Consider the following 17217-nt stretch of genomic DNA (forward strand, 5'->3'; position numbering starts at 1 on the left):
ATGAGAGTCCCATAATACACAGTCGAAAACCAGTTTGGAAATCTCTGCCAAAGTTGTGGTTAATAATTGTCATAGAGTCCCAACTAATAAATTTGGCAAGTTCCGATTGGCTGGATGTTTTGTATTAAAAGGCACCATGTGACATAACAGTTGACAGGTTTTTTGCATTGTTTCTACTTGATGATGTTTAGGTTTATTTGAGAGATCATTGATTTATCAATCTGGAAGAGAATTGAGCGCAAGATGCTTCTCTTAGCATCTGTCAAGTGGAGGGTAAAATCGGGTAATGCAATCAGGCTTAGCAGCGCAAATCAGCCAGCCAGGAATTTCGAGAACTCTGCATATGATTGGTTGAAAGCTTGGGAAGAAGCGTGAGGATACTGTGCCAAAAAGTGGCGGACCTGTTGAACGACACTGCCATGACCTGTTCTGTGAGGTAAAAAATTTACATTTAGATACAGGTTCAGTATGACCATTGTTCAATGACGAGGAAAGAAACCGAATGGTCTTGAACCAAAGAAGTCAGAAACCAAAGCCATATTTGTAAGATCATGGATTTGTGAAACAATTAGCATTGATTGGAAAGCTTCGAAGAAAAATTGGCTGAAGAGTAAACTCTTGGTGGGTTAAAGTTCGAGGACTTGAGCTCTGATCCATCCTATCTGGGGTGAACGAGATGCTGGGTCATACACCTTTATGCTCTTGGAAAGGTGGCCCATGGCCTTGTAAGCAATAACATGATAGCAATTGTGTAAACTCACAGTATAATAGTGTAGGATTTTTTTCTGAGTAGGGACAGAAACGTTGTTAACACGTTTCATTCCTTGTTTGCTGTGTTATGAGTTTCGACAAGCTAATTGTATTTTTGGAAGATAAAGAGTACAGGCAGTCCCCGGGTTACGAACGAGTTCCGTTTTTAAGTCTGTCTGTAAGTCGAATTTGTATGTAAGTCGGAACAGTTACGTACGGTTCACATCTAGTGTCAATTAGTCAAATGTTTGTCTTAGTATATAGTATATATTTTACCTAAAACATCTAGATAGGTATAAAAAACATTAAAGAAACATTTCTTATAAACTGTTTAGATAGAAAAGAAAAGATAATGATTGAAGGTTAACACTTACTCTCGTTCCAATTGATGTCTTGCAAACCTTGAAACGCTCATACCTTGATATATCTCTCCGAGATGATATCACCGAGATGGTGTTGGAGAGGATGGACCTGGTGCTGGAGAGGATGGACCTGGTGCTGGAGAGGATGGACCTGGTGCTGGTCAATTTTCTTAAAGTAAACATCTAGGGTGGCTTGAACAGAGTTTTTCTCATATTTCTCTTGTCTACCGCTCCCCTTATTATATACTTTGTGTGTCTGTTTGATTTTTTTTTTCTGTGTGATAAATGTATACAACAACAATAAAAATAAATAAATAAATAAATTAATAATAGGCTTTATGGAGGTCGGTACGTAAGTACGGGCGTTTGTAAGTTGGGCATTCGTAACCCGGGGACTGCCTGTATTGTGCTCTTTTGAAGGTCTTTGACAGCTGCGAATCTTTACAGGTTCAGATTTTGGAGAATTATCATTATCATATGTGTAAAATATAGGTCGACATGCAAAATGATTACTTTGGCTCTATAGAAGAAACGGTGACTATCACACACTGGATATATTTGGTTCGTTTTAATCATAGTGTACTGTATTTACTTATTTAGATGGTTCATGCGTGCATACGTCTGGTACATTGTTGCAGTTTTCCTGGTGTTTTAACACGTTGAAGGTGTGTTTAATTACTTATTACTTTAATATGGAGACGGGAGGTTAAAGGACAGGGATGAGAGAAGCTGGAGCGATATATGGGTAGATGAATCACAATGTCTCGTTCTGGTTGCCTTGAATAAATGCGTAGGCTGGCGGGGTGGTAGTGTGGAAGTAGAGAAAAAAAGGATTAAAAGATGATTATGATACAGGAGAACAAAAAAAAGAGCAAAGAATCTTGAAGCTATCAGAAGCTTCCTTAATTCGGGAAATGATGTTTTCCATTAATTAATATCTAGGCGAGTCCACAAACCACCCAATCAGTTGTGATAAAATATCCCGGCCTTCATGCTCCTTTTATCATGATACATCTTCATCCTTGAACGCCCATGGTATTTTACACAATTTTAGGGTTCATACTGTTGCGTATCGGAAAATCATTTTACAGTTTGTAATTCGCTGTGATTGTTGTTATTTGGAGCTTCGGGAATGGCTTTGTGGAATGCAAAGGGCATGCTGGTAGTGGGGGGAGGGGAGTTGGCTCTACAGAGCTTCTACTTTAAGATTTTATACATGGATATGAAGAAGGCACAATATATTTGGACAGGCCTTGCTGATGTGTGAATGTACCAGTTGATTTCAAGGCGATTTAGATGTTCAGTTTGATTCCATTCATTGTAAGAATAAGATTTCAGAATGTAGGAGGTACAACTTGGCATGCATGAAAGGGCAGAGTCGTGTTTGTAGTGTAGTCCAGGTAAAATTGGAACGACACAAGTGCAGCGAATGGAAGTACATTCATCAATGAAATGAAAAATTGCAGAAAGAAATTGGGGGAAAGAAAACTACAATTAAAATGTCAATATAATTTTGATGTTAGTGATCAGTGTGGATGCAAACCCCTGATACCCAGTTGTCATCCTCATCTACCATCTACCTACTGGCATGTACCCCTTTGCCCTCTTTCTGTGCATCAAATATATGAAGCTTTCTAACCACTCATTCATTCACTCAGTCACTCACTTACTGATATAAATGCTAGTGCAGCACTTTTGAGGTAGACTAAGAAGTTGAAATTTGGCATTCTGGTGTAACTCAAAGCCAACATTCCAGAAATCACAAAACTGTCTCTAAATGAAACTCCGCCAATGGAGCCTCACTCTCCCGGCCAGTAGAGGGGTGGTGCTTGGACTTATTGTTTCGGATGCAGCCTGTGGCTGCTGGTTGAATCATTTCTGGAAGCATGGCTGTGCTGCTGATGCAGTACTCCTGTTACCAGTAAGCTGGTACTCAGTTTGCCGACCTCAGAAGGATGGCAGGCTGAGTCAACCCACAGGGTTGTTGGCAGGCTGTTGTTATTTTAATGGCACAACAGGGACTCAAAGGCATGACCCTGAGTCTATCTCAGTATCTCAAGCCAGCTGCCTTAACCGTTAAGCCAACAAGCCAACACCAGGCGTATGGAGCTCAGACTTTGTGTATGCATGCATGTATGTATGCATGCATGTATGTATCATTGTATATATATATACAATGATGTGTGTGTGTGTGTATGTATATATATATATATATATATATATATATATATATATATATATATATATATATATATATGTATATATATATGTATATATATATATATATGTATATATATATGTATATATATATATATATGTATATATATATATATGTATATATATATATATATATGTATATATATATATATGTATATATATATATATATGTACTGTATATATATATATATGTATATATATATATATATGTATATATACATATATACATATACTGTCATGTCCAAAAATATTGGCACCCTTGCACTTTTTTCAAATAATGCACAATTTCTTCCAGAAAATTGTTGAAATTAAAAAATATTTTGGTGTCCACATACAGTATGTATTTCTTTGTTTTAGACTAGGCTAAATTTCCAGAAATGCATCTAATACAAGTTATAGGGGCATTTCTGAGTAAAAGTTGGTAACAAGTGTTTTTAACCTATTTTGGGGGTGCTGATCATGAAAAAATAGGATACCAAGCTGAATTTTTGGTATTTGATGCTCAAATCTGGAAAAAACTAAATGGCCGCCAAAATATTTAACTTTTAGCCGCTGAACTCAGAATCACACAGGAAGACATTTCAACAAGTACACTTTACGTGAAACAAGATGAATATTTCCGGGCAATCAAATTTGTATATACTATTTTAGCAGAAATCGATGTTTCGGCCATTTTCCAAGATGGCCGCCATCAAATCTTATATTGACGATATCTCCAGTTCTAGTGAACATAGAATCATTATTTTGATGTCTAGCCCCAGGTTATCGAGGTCAAGGAAGCATATGAGCGCACTATTATTAGTGTTGGACCAAAGCTATATACTGAAACAGGACACATTCAAGGTGGTTGCTCACAAAATAGCTCTAAATATCGGCTAACTGCAGCTAAAATGATATCTACAGACACTTACACATGGACCCTTGTGCCACACAGCTCATATAATAAACAACACGATTACAAGGCAATACAACTTTACTTTTGATCTTCATTGATTAATACGATTACATGCAGTGAACAATCACATATGAACGTTTAACTATATACAGGTAGCACAGTCATGACGTCTTTTACGATATGCAGGCTCGACGGTAAGTTGAATAATGTCGTTAACACATTACACATTGTCATTAAAGCAACCGTCCTGGTCAGTTTCTTGCCGACATACACATGCAGCTGTGCAGCCAAGTTTTGCTTTACGGCAGCTACAGCGCATGGTACGACACCGTGACCTGCAACTGCAAGAAACAAGTTCAAGACACGACTCAGGAATTGGATGGAGTGTCATCAGCACTGGTTGCAAATTGGTAGCGACCCTTTTACATCCCAACTCCGTGACATTCGGCAGGTTCGGAAGTGGGCAGTGTGCCTCCTTCCATATCAGAGATTGGTAATGCACACGCTGGATGTGGAATTTGAGAGCATCGCTCGTGGGTGGCATCGCTTCTGGTTTGCAGGCCTTCTCAAACATGACCCGACGAACGCTATCTGTTGTCTCCAGATTGTTCATCCCGTAGATTTTGCAGACAAATATTTCTGTCGATTTTGACACTTCAGGGGTCAAATTCCCTACTCCCAAACCCACAAGAAGGTGGTGATACTCAAGGAAGACTTTCCATGCTGAACGTTTCGTGTGTCCACAGATGTGCGATGTCGTGTCCGATCCCGTAAGAGCGTGAAATGGCAGAAGTGATTGGACTGAATTTGATGGCAAGTTGTGATATAATGGACCTATGGGTATGTACTTTCTCTTCTGGGCAGTACCAGCCATCATCCATAGATTTCTGCAACTGACACGCGGAAAATGTGCCACCAACAACAGCATGACATCAGTGTCTCTCGCACATACAACTACAGTGTCCAGCCGACTATCTATGACATGTAGAATTATGCGTGTGTCCGCTTCTTCGTGTGTTGCTTTTAGTGGAGTGAGGTCAGTATTGCCACGTGATGACCTGATTTCACGCTCATCACACGACTCGTGTATCAATATCACCAAGGCTCGGCACAACAATCATCTGGACTGGTCTCCCATCTCTACCACCTCTGACATCAACTCATCCTGGGAATTCTTCCAAAGTAAATTGCTCTCTCTCATGCACAGATTTATCCCATCTCGTCTTCAGTTGTCATACCCTTCCTCCCGTCCATGGTACACGGAATCTTGTGGTGAGGCTGTTGCCCAGAAACAACTTGCCTTCGTCTCCTGGAAAGCAAATCCAACGGAAGGAAATCTCATTTCCTTTCACAAAGCCCGAAACAAGTGTGTGTCCACCCTCAGGAGAGCCAGGAAACAATATCTCTCCGTTCTCAAGACCGAACTCTCTTATCTGTCTCCCTCTTCCAAATCCTGGTGGCGTCTGTTCAAATCCGTTTCTGGTGTTTGTTCCCCCTCCATCCCCTCCCTTACCTCAAACGGCTACACAGCTGACTCCGCACGTGAAAAAGCTGAATGCCTCAACTCTGTGTTTGCCTCTAAATCTTGTGTCCCAAACCCATCCCTCTCTGTACCCACCATACCCAGTCGTACCCTGCTGCTCCTGGACTCAGTGTCCTTTCCTCCTGACAAGGTGGAAAAGTTTCTGTCAACCCTCGACTCTGATTCTGCAACTGGACCCGACGGCATCAGCCCACGGGTCCTAAAATCCTGCTCTGCTGCTCTATCTCACCCTCTCTCTGTTCTCTTCACCCTCTCTTTTGCTCAAGGTCAACTGCCATCTGCTTGGAAATCAGCCAACATCACCGCTTTGCACAAAAAAGGTGCAAAAACAGATCCTAGCAACTACAGACCAATCAGCCTTCTCCCAATTATCAGCAAAGTCATGGAATCCATCATTGCTTCTGATATGAAATCTTTCCTCTTCTCCAATGGCTTGATCTCTGATCATCAATTTGGTTTCAGACCAGGTCACTCTACTCTGGACATGCTGCTTCTGCTGTCTCAACAATGGATGGAGGTCCTCAATGCCAAACAGGAAATTAGAGCTGTCTCCCTCGACATATCACGTGCCTTCGACACGGTCTGGCACCCCGCTCTGCTCACCAAACTCTCCTCCTTTGGTATCCATGGAAATCTCCACGCATGGCTGGCGGACTTCCTCTCTAGTCGTTGTCAACGTGTGGCCCTGAATGGGTTTCTCTCATCTCCTCTTCCTGTTCAGGCTGGAGTTCCCCAAGGCAGTGTTCTGGGCCCCGTGCTTTTTCTGGTCTTCATCAATGATCTCTCTGACTCTCTCGAAAATCCTCTCTATCTCTTTGCTGATGACTCCACTCTCTGCCGCTCCATTCCTCTTCCCTCAGATCGGCAGTCTGCTGCCTCCTCACTCTCTGAAGACCTGGACAAAATCACAGACTGGTCAAACAAGTGGAACATGTCTTTCAATCCTGACAAATCTCACACTCTTACTATGTCTCTCCGAAAAGATCGACTGGACAACCCTCCCATCTACTTTCTCAACAATCCTCTCCAAGAAGTTCTGTCGCTCAAGATTTTGGGTCTCACTATCTGCCATGATCTTTCTTGGGAAAACCACATTTCCAAGCTGGCCTCCAAAGCCAGTCGCCGACTGGGCATCCTCCGTCGTGCGAAGTCCTTCCTCGGCACACCTGAGCTCCTCACCACATACAAGGCTTTCATCCGCAGCTCAATGGAATACTGTTCTCCCCTATGGGCCGGTGCTCCTGCCTCACACCTAGCTCGGCTTCACGCTGTTGAAACCAAAGCTTTCAGAATTATTGGAATCTCCCGCGATGAAGCTATCTCTGAGGGCCTTTCACTCACTCACCGCAGGCAGGTAGGTGGTCTTTCTGTCTTCTACCGACTCCTCTCCGGCCTTGCACCCCCAGCTCTCTCTGTGCTCTGTCCCCCAAATATTCCTACAGGTCGCACAAGATCTGCCAGCAACCCTCTGATGGTTAAACTGCCGAAATCTCGGCTCTCCGCTCACCTTCACTCTTTCATTCCTCTTTTCTCCCGCCTCTGGAACAAACTCCCTCACTCCCTTCAATCCCACTCCTCCCTCCAGGTCTTTAAAACAGCTGTTCACCACCATCTCTTATCTTCCCCCATCCAAAACCTTGATCTTTTCTACCCCCGCTAATTCACCCCAGATCCACCTTGTTTGAAATTCCAACTTCTTTCCTGGAAGTCCTGGCAGTGTCCATATGTTTTATACCTCTCCCACTGCCCCCTTCCCACGCCCCCCCCCCCCCAAAGCCCTCGCCCTCTCTCAGATCTCTCGATGTCTCCATGTCTCTCGGTCCCTGCTCTCAAATGTTGTGTTTGTGTCCTTCCCCCTCTCTCCCCATCTTGTCTACCGCTCCCTATGTTATATGTTTTATGTGTCGGTTTGTCTTTCTGTGTGATTAATGTTCGCTCTTTCACGAGCCTCGATATTGTATACAAAAAAAAAAAAAAAAAAAAAAAAAAAAAAAAAAATCGTCAAACCCCCCTGCAACCACAATCTCTGTATCACCAGGAGCATGTGCCAGAAGTTCTTCCGAGAGGAAGCGAGCAAGGGCTGCCTTGTTTTCTGGAAGGGCAATGAAGTTTATCCAGGAGTTAGGCAGTGGCACCTCCCGTCCTTCTACAATACGACGTATTGGACGACTTCTTTGTTCGTTTGGTTCTTGTTCCTGCTTTGATCGACTCATCTCGGTATCTGTCAAATACAACGTCTATGCGAAGATATTGCATTCCTGACTGGAAGATTGATCTTGTGAAAACGTCTGCCAAGTCTCCAAATGTCTTGGCAGCAACCGGTTTCCCAATGGCCACGACTCGAGCCTGTCCATCTATAACAAGACAAGCTGATTTCCCGTGCAGATCGAGCGTAGCAGGACATGGAACATCTGCTGTCAACATATCAGCCAGCAACGATTTGTTTCCTGTCCTTAAATTGCCATTGAGCTCTGCCAGCGAGACTGGTACTCGAATAAGTTCGTGGTTCAACACGTTGTCCAAGTTGATCGTGCGGCCAGATGCATATGCCGTTACCAAACGTTGGAGGAAGTTTTGATCAGCTTTCAGAACAGTGCGTTTGTTCTTTTCGGCACTGTGTTGTACTACCTTATAAAGATCGTCGAATGTTGGAGCATTGTTCTTCTTGATGGTGTCATACAATGAGTGCTGAGGCACTGAGGTTTCTGCGTCTCCAACAAGTCTATCCTCCACAAATTCATCCAGTTGTTTCTGACCCATGACTCGTGCGTTCAGTAGCGATGTTTGGATTTCTTCGCTAGCAACATCTTTTGTTGCAATGTTTTGCAGCGCAGCGTGATGCGTATCAGGTGCAAACACATGGAAGCGTTCCAATATGCTGAGCAGAATGTTCTCGTCTGCATTGTCACGTTGTTGTCTTGCTGGTTTCGATTCGTTATGGCTGAGCAAGTCTTTTGGATATATCTGCAACATTTCACGCGTATCTGCTGCAATATGTGCTCTCAGGTTGTAAGACAATGCCCATCTGTTCAAGGCTGTATTGGTTTTGGTGATACCAACGATTCCTCCGGCCCTTTTACCAGTTCCATTCAACCACTCTTGTGCCTGGTCGGGATCAACCTGATTGAACTTACGCGCCGACCCGTTTGACCACAAAATTTCCTTTTTTGAATTCTTCGAGAACTGACTCTGGTAGGTTTCTCATTTCAGCCAAGTAGACAGGACCCCAGCGTCCATAGTTTACATGGTCATACCTGAGAAAGAAAGGTAGCATGCAGGTGAATGAATGGATGTGAAGGTCCCAAAGTCCATCTCGTTGGGCTCTTGTGAACATAAGTAGAATTGCTACCATTTCCAGGTATCCCCACCAGAAAGAGAAGTTGACATTGTCCTCCTTTCTGCGTTCCAGGAAATCTGACATCAATGATGAAAACGTTGGGTTTGTCAGCAAGGTGACAAGGATCTCAACAGCTGCCAGGTCGGATGCAGCCTTGGATATTTGAATATGCAGTTGCTCGTCGGCTTCTTTCACATAGTCTAGTAGATTGGGTCCTAATAGTCGCCATAGGGCCTGGCATGTAATTTTGTGTGCTCGCATGGCTTTGTTGAACTTTTTGCCAGCCAATGCTGCTTCAATGGTGTTCTGTCCCATTAGACCAGCTTCAACCCAGGCCTCTGCCAATCCAGATCCGTGCATGTGTTCTCCAATAACTTTTAAAAAGTTCATTGAAATGTGTAGCCCTCCTAGACGTGGAATGAGTCTCTTCTTGTACTCCGGATTGCACCACTTCAACTCCATGAGCTTGCAATAAAGTGCTTGATCCACACTCAGTACCGTGTATTCTTGTCCGAAGCGAGATGAAACTTCCAAACATCGCTCCACGACTGTTTTGAGTGTATCAAACTCGTGCGCTGGTGCCAGGATTATGGGCATATAGCCAACTGTAGTTTGTGGAGGATCATTTTGTGTCAGGGACTCATTGAATACTGTCCAACTGGTTTCCGTTGTTGAGTTGAGTCGCATGAAATTGAACGCTAAATCCACCGATTGGGCCCTTGCTGCACAATCAGTGTCCTTGGACGGTTGATGATACCAAGTTTTTTCCACTTGGCCACTGAAAGATGGTTCGGCCCTGACGGCAGGCATAGTTGCAGCATTTAAGGTGTCCATGACCTCTGGGACATGCAGCATTCGGTCTTTAGAAAGAACCATGCTGTCCCACTTCACGTCTGCGGATGGTCCTCTCTGCCACGCTGCCAGCTGAGTGGCATGGAAGGTTTCTTTTCCGTCCAATGTCTCATCCAGTATGTCGATATTGTCAGCAGTGTAGAACAGAAAGCGGTCAGGAACTAGATTAGGTGGTATGACGGCACCGGTGTTTGGATTCATAGACTTAATTGTGGACTTGGCTAAGGTTGTGTCCAACTGCAACACTTGATGGTAACTGAGGGTGTGTCCTGCCTTATGGAACATTTCCACCAACTCCTTAGATCGTGTAGTTTGGTGCAGGGTGCTGCCGAGCCCTATATGTTTCGGCGTCAGTTTACTGCCTCCGCTCACTCCATATACCATGTCCTGAGCACTGCTGAGGACTTGTTGTTCTAGTTTCGTATCATCTTCTTTGGCAACGCATGGTTCTATTTCAAGCTGACACGGACCACCATATAAGAGCTTGAGGAACATGTAGACAGTCTCTGGTACGCAACTTAGTGCGTTTCCGATGCTCACTTCAAATCCCACGTGGCCAGGCTTATCAAGCAAATCTCCTCGAAGTTTTAGGGCAACATGCACCAGCGACAGGAAGATGTCCTCTTCAGGCCCGAACCTAGGCATTGTTAGTTGTTCGTCTGCTTCATCCGTCAGTCCAGATACAGCATTGCCGGTATACTTAGATGGTACCAACAACGTTTCTCTCTGAAATGTCCCACCATCAGGTCGAACAAAGAGGATGGTATCACCTACTCGAGATTGCAGTTTTTCCCTGAATGTTGTCCGACGACTTACAAAGGACTTCGGAATAACTGTGTTAGCTTCCTCTGAAAGATTTACATACCGATCCCAGACGTCACTTAGCCTCAGCACATGACCCTTTTGGGCTGCATACATAAGTTCTGAAGAAAGCCATATCAAAGGTAAGTCTTGACTGGTGTGAAAATCTTCTTTGACTTTGGATGTACTTCTTTTGAACGAACTTAAGCAAGGAAGGTGATATTTACCTTCCGCTGCGATGAGGTCACTAACGCCTGCCAAACTGAAGCATAGCTTGTGATGTAATTTAGATGCCTCTAAAATATCTTTGCTGACATTGAATGTCATAACTGAACTTAATCGTTGTTTTGACGTACGATCCTGACAAAACATGCACAGCGTCCAGTCAACTGGCTTGACAGAGCTCCGACGTATGACACGACCTTGGGTAGACCCAACAACTGAGCTGCATGTTGGTACATTTTCTCGGTCCTGATGATGATCTTCCAGTCTTTCTAGGCGAAGAAGTTTATTTTTATCGGTGAATTGGACATAACAGTTTTTGTGCCATACGATTGAGGTGGTATTCGAACCCAACGCCAGATCCAGACGCTCAATTATATTGCGGTTTTTTGGGTCGCGTAATTTCTTTCTGGTTTCGTAAGCCTTAGCGAGTGTGGCTAGACCTTGATTGCTGGCAGATCGCAAATCCCCATCTGTTTGGCATAAAATGCATAAGGCGAAGTCAATCGATGATGGTCGTTTCAGAGTAGCAACAGGATCCATCTTGATTTAGTCTGAAAATAAAAGAAAGAGAGGTTGCATGTCACCGTCCCGGTAAATAAACCGTCCTTAACTAGACATGATAACAACCTTAACTAGAAAATACAGTTGACAGTGATCTGAAAGCAATGTAATGCCAATCAAGGTAAAACGGAAATAAAAGCCAATATGGTGTGTGAAACATCTTCCATTGAAAGCCTGCAATTCAGCTTGGTATCCTATCTTTTCGTGGTCAGCACGCTCACATACAGCTAATAAGCATAGATACCAAGTGCTACTATGACATTCCTATTTTTAAAAGAAAATTAGAAATGTCAATATCGCGTATACTTTTTTTGACGGCCATTTTGTTTTTTGGCTGATTTAAGCCCTAAATATGTAATATTCAGCTTGGTATTGTTTTTTATCGTGATCAGCACCCTCATATACAGCTAATAAGCATGGATACCAAGTATTACTACGACATTCCACTTTTCTGAAGAAAAAAAACAAATATCGCATAAACTTTTTTGGCGGCCATTTTGTTTTTTGCTGATTTAGGCCCTAAATATGCACATTTCAGCTTGGTATCCGTTTTTTTCGTGATCAGCACCCTCATATCCACCTAAAACGCCCGGATACCAACTTTTACTCAGAAATGCCTCTGCCAAAAAAAAATCAGAAATTTAGCCTAGTCTATTTTGCAGTGGAACAAAACAAAAAAAGCTGAAAAAATTACTAAAACTTAGCTGATTCCACACAGAAATCCTAAAATGACCCGGACAATACCATTGACACCTTTTAGAAGTTGTTAGAAATAATTAGATTTCAAGTAGGTGATTCTCCTTTACTTTGGAATTGAACTCACCTGTGGTGAGTTGCAGGTGCCTGCAATATAAAAATCACTCATTCAACCAGTTTGAATCGAGAAAAGGAGTCATTCTGCTGTTTTGTGTCACTTTGTGTACTGCAATGAGCATGGAGAAAAGAAAGAAAACCAGAGAATTGTCTGAGGAGGTCAGACATAAGATTTTAGCCTGGACAATCTCAAGTCCATCTCCAGAGACCTTGATCTTCCTGTGTCCACCGTACGCATTGTTATCAGGAAGTTTAAGGCCCATGGTACTGTAACCAACCTCCCTGGACGTGGCCGCAAGAGACAACTTGATCGAAGATTGCAGCGAAGGATTGTTTGAATGGTGGAGAAAGCACCTTGACCAACTGCCAAACTGACCGTCAGACAGATTCAAGCTGACCGTCAGACACAAGGTACGATAGTTTCAACTCTCACCATCCGTCACCAACCTAATGAAACGGTGTTCTATGGTAGGAGACCCGGGATGACCCCACTGCTAAGAGAGAGACATAAGAAAGCCCGACTGGAGTTTGCTAAAACACACCTGAACAAGCCAAAATCCTTCTGGGAGAATGTCATGTGGACAGATGAGACCGAATTCGATCTTTTTGGGAAAGCACATCATCCCGATGTTTACAAAAAACAAAATGAAGCCTTCAAAGAAAAGAACACCGTCCCTACATTCAAACATAGAGGAGGTTCAGTGGTGTTTTGGGGTTGCTGTGCTGCCTCTAGCACTGGTGGGTTCCTTGAATGTGTGCATGGGATCATGAAATCAGGAGATTACAAAGGCATTTTGGAGCGCAATGTTCAACTCAGTGTCAGAAAGCTGGGTCCCCGTCGAAGGTCATGGGTCTTGCAGCAGGACAATTACCCCAAACACACTTCAAAAAGCACCCAGGAATGGTTCAAGACAAAACACAGGGCTGTTCTAAAGTGGCCAGCAGTGAGTCCAGATCTAAATCCCATTGAACACATGTGGGGAGATCTGAAAACAGCAATTGGGAAAAGGCCCCCTTCAAATCTGGGAGAACTGGAGCAGTTTGCACAAGAAGAGTGGGCCAAACTGCCAGTAGAGAGGTGAAGGCAGCTCATTCATGGCTATTGGAAGCCCTTAACTGCAGTTATTTTGTCCAAAGGTTGTGCTACCAAATATTAAGTCGAGGGCATCAATAATTTTGTCAATGCCTTTTCTTTTCATTTTCTGATTTTAAATGATATATTAAGTTCTCAATCAAAAACAAAGGTTCTGTAATATTAACAGTGAAATAAAGAATTGTGGAGACCAAATACTTTTGTCAATTTCAACTTATTTTTCGAGAAAATTGTGAGGTATTTGAATACCGTCGGATCGCGGATGACCAAACGGGCTTTAACTCCGAGGCGACGATCAATTGCGGGTTCGACTATGCTAGCACGGGAGGAAGAATGAAGAGGAAGAAGTGGCAAGCTCTTACCTGACGCCCGACGGCAGCCCTCGATCCTGTAGGGAATGAACTCAAAACGAACACGGGGGTAAAATGTGCAAAAATAAACGATTTATTACGGAACCCGATACAAAGAAACGTGACGGTAAAAACTAATTCTAAATTGCGATCCCACACACCTCACTTCAACAATAGCACAGGGGAATGAATTAAATAAAAGAATTGTCGTGTTGTGCGCGTTTGTGGGTGCGAGCTTATCTGTCTGTATGTGTGATGTCGGTCAGGCTCCGTCCGGCTCCGATGTTGGCGCGAAGCAGGGCTCCGATGTTGGTGCGAAGCAGGGCTCCGATGTTGGCACGAAGCAGGGCTCCGATGTTGGCGCGAAGCAGAGCTCTGATGTTGGCGCGAAGCAGGCCTCCGATGTTGGCGCGAAGCAGGCCTCCGTCCGCCTCGTTGACGCTCCGCTAGGCCCCGAGCCCCCCCGCTCAGCGGCACGCCTAGCTCCAAGCACCAAGCACCGCTCCAAGCACCAAGCCGAGCACCAAGACCAAGAGCACCACCAAGCACCAAGACGACAGGGAAGACGACAGGGAAGACGACAGGGAAGACCGCAGGGAAGACCGCAGGGAAGAACGCAGGGAAGAACGCAGGGAAGCAGAACGCAGGGAAGCAGAACGCAGGGAAGCAGAACGCAGGGAAGCAGAACGCAGGGAAGCAGAACGCAGGGAAGCAGAACGACGACCAACAGGGAAGCACGCAGGGACGAACACAGGGAAGATGACCAGGGAAGCCCCAGAATGCCCGCGAACGAGACGTTTTGTCCCCCGTGGTCTGACGTCAATTCTCCCGCGTTACCAATCAGTCCCTCCCTTCTTTGTGGTCTTTCCCGCCTTCTGACGGTCACCGGCCCTTTTTCCTCTAATCAACGACCTGCTTCTAAGTAGTGGTTTGGCGCCTCCCGCCCTGATTGGCCGAGTGTTCGCGCTTTCCGCACTGATTGGCCGAGGTGTCAACGGTCGGTGGCCAATCAGTGCGCCGCTTCCTTCCACCTTCCTTTCACCAATCAGTGGCCAGCTCCTTACCCCAACCAATCACACGTTCCCTGGGCGTGGTTCCAGCCTGCCTGGCACGATGTTTGTCGCCCATGGTGGCGTACTATGTGGCTGCTGCCTGTTGCTCTTCCAAAGTCATTGTGGTGGCGGGGAATTATTTAATGTGTGCACTAATGGATCTATCTAAGTGTCTATAGGATGTATTGCCATAAGGGACACTGGATTGCCCACAGAGGGAACGACAAATGAGGGAATTTTACCCATAATCCTTGTACTTATTAGCATGCCCTGTTCCCTCGTGGCGGGGATGAAGATACAACTTATTCTGGCATTCGGGCTACACATATAACTTATTACAGGTAGATTCCCGAACACGACAGTCGAGTACCTACCAATGCAGATCTACCTGGATCTAGATATTCCTCTATTCGTTAGAGAGGATCTTGGAGGAACCTGTCTTTTATAAACCTCAGACATTTCGTTTGGTTTGCTCTTTGTTGTTGAAGTGTGCGGCATCACCATGTCAAGATCAAAAGAGCTCTCTGAGGCCTTCAGAAAGAAGGTTATAGATGCCTACGAGTCTGGGATGGGATTTAAAAAGATCTCCAAACAATTTGAAATCAATCATTCGACTGTCCGGAAGATCATCTACAAGTGGAGAAGATTCCAAACAACTGCCAACTTGTTCAGGCCAGGCCGCCCCAGCAAGTTCAGCCTGAGAGCAGACCGCAAGATACTGGAAGAAGTCTCTAAGAACCCCAGAATGTCATGACGGGACCTACAGGTAGCTCTTGCCACTGTTGATGTCAAAATGCACGAGTCTACCATTAGAAAGAGGCTGCACAAATTTGATCTACATGGGAGGTATGCCAGGAGGAAACCTTTGCTGTCCAGAAAGAACATCAGGGCAAGACTAAAGTTTGCCAATGAACACGTAGGCAAAGACCAGCACTTCTAGAACAATGTGCTCTGGACAGATGAGTCAAAGGTAGAGCTATTTGGCCACAGTACTAGAAGACATGTTTGGCGAAAACCAAAGACAGCATTTGACCACCAGAAGCTGATACCAACTGTAAAGCATGGTGGTGGGAATATTATGGTTTGGGGCAGCTTTGCTGCATCAGGGCCTGGGCTGCTCACCATCATAGAATCCACTATGAATTCTTCATTGTACCAGAGGGTGCTTGAGGATAATGTGAGGCCATCTGTCGGAAAGTTGAAGCTCAACCGAAGGTGGACTGTGCAACATGACAATGACCCTAAACACACCAGTAAATCCACCAAGGAATGGCTGAAAAGAAAGAAATGGAGTGTTCTGGAATGGCCAAGTCAAAGCCTGGATCTAAATCCCATCGAGATGTTGTCGGGGGATTTGAAACGAGCTGTGCATGCAAGAAACCCCTCAAGCATTGCACAGCTGAAAGAATTCTGCATGGAGGAGTGGGCAAAAATTTCTCCCAGTCGATGTCAAAGACTGGTAGACAGTTATAAGAAACGCCTACTTGAGGTTGTTTCTGCCAAAGGGGGCAGTACCACCTATTAGAGCCAAGGGTGTACTTACTTTTTCCACATGCGAAATTTGCATTTATGTTTATTTAAATTATACAATGGACTACAAAATGTAAATGTTTCATGATATTTGTTATATTATATCACCTTTATCTATCAATATTGTTGAAATGAAGATCAAATAGCTGTATGTTGAAAAAGTCAAAACTTTACATGGGGTGTACTTACTTTTTCACGTGACTGTATGTGCGAGATTAACATGGCTGAAATGTTTTGCCGAGTTGAAACGATGAAGTGCCAGGTAGAATCTTTATTCTTACCATGATATTGAGCAATGAGCATGTTAAGGTAACCTCAAATTAAGTTGATAACATTTGTACAGACATCGCCGTTTCATCTCATCTCTGGCCGATGGCATGCTGCATCCCCCGTGACGTTTTGGCAACCGGGAGCATTGTCTTGCGTCGAGTGAACTTAATGGCTGTTTACATAGAATGGATTCATTGTCTTCATAATGTCGGGTGCTTTTCCTGGGATTCACGTCCGCATGGCACAGTTTTCCCCAACAGGATTTGTTAATGGGTTTTGCATCTAGATGGACGCTATCACGTTTACACGCCGATGTTACCTTGCTGCATGAATTTTGGCTGCAGGGAAAATGGTTTTGTGGCTCCGAGAAGAACCAACATGATAGATTCCCCACCTGCTGGTGCATTAAGCTGCCTCGCACTGCTGGCGTGCAACGGCCTACCCTCTCTCACTTGTCGTGTGCGTGTGCGCATATTTTCATGCACGTGTCCACTTGTACAATGGCCGACCCTCCATCACTTGTCGTGTGCGTGTGCGAGCATATTTTCCATTTCCGTGTGCATTTT

At 44.2% G+C, this 17217-nt stretch overlaps 1 protein-coding gene across 5 annotated transcripts in view; it reads left to right on the forward strand.

The window, feature by feature from the left end:
• The window catches only part of ARHGAP21 (Rho GTPase activating protein 21), a 176340-nt gene that overhangs the window by 29569 nt on the left and 129554 nt on the right, over positions 1-17217 (forward strand). For 2 of the 5 annotated variants that reach the window (XM_078780268.1, XM_078780269.1), the window contains exon 1: positions 970-1287. The exons of the other annotated variants lie outside the window; for them this stretch is intronic. The gene's annotated coding sequence lies outside the window, so the exon portion shown is untranslated. Of the gene's footprint in view, positions 1-969; positions 1288-17217 lie in introns of those variants that run through there. 5 annotated transcript variants of the gene reach the window in all.

Source organism: Myxine glutinosa, chromosome 6, assembly GCF_964187855.1.
Source record: "Myxine glutinosa chromosome 6, kmMyxGlut1.1, whole genome shotgun sequence".
Classification (NCBI taxonomy): domain Eukaryota; kingdom Metazoa; phylum Chordata; class Myxini; order Myxiniformes; family Myxinidae; genus Myxine; species Myxine glutinosa.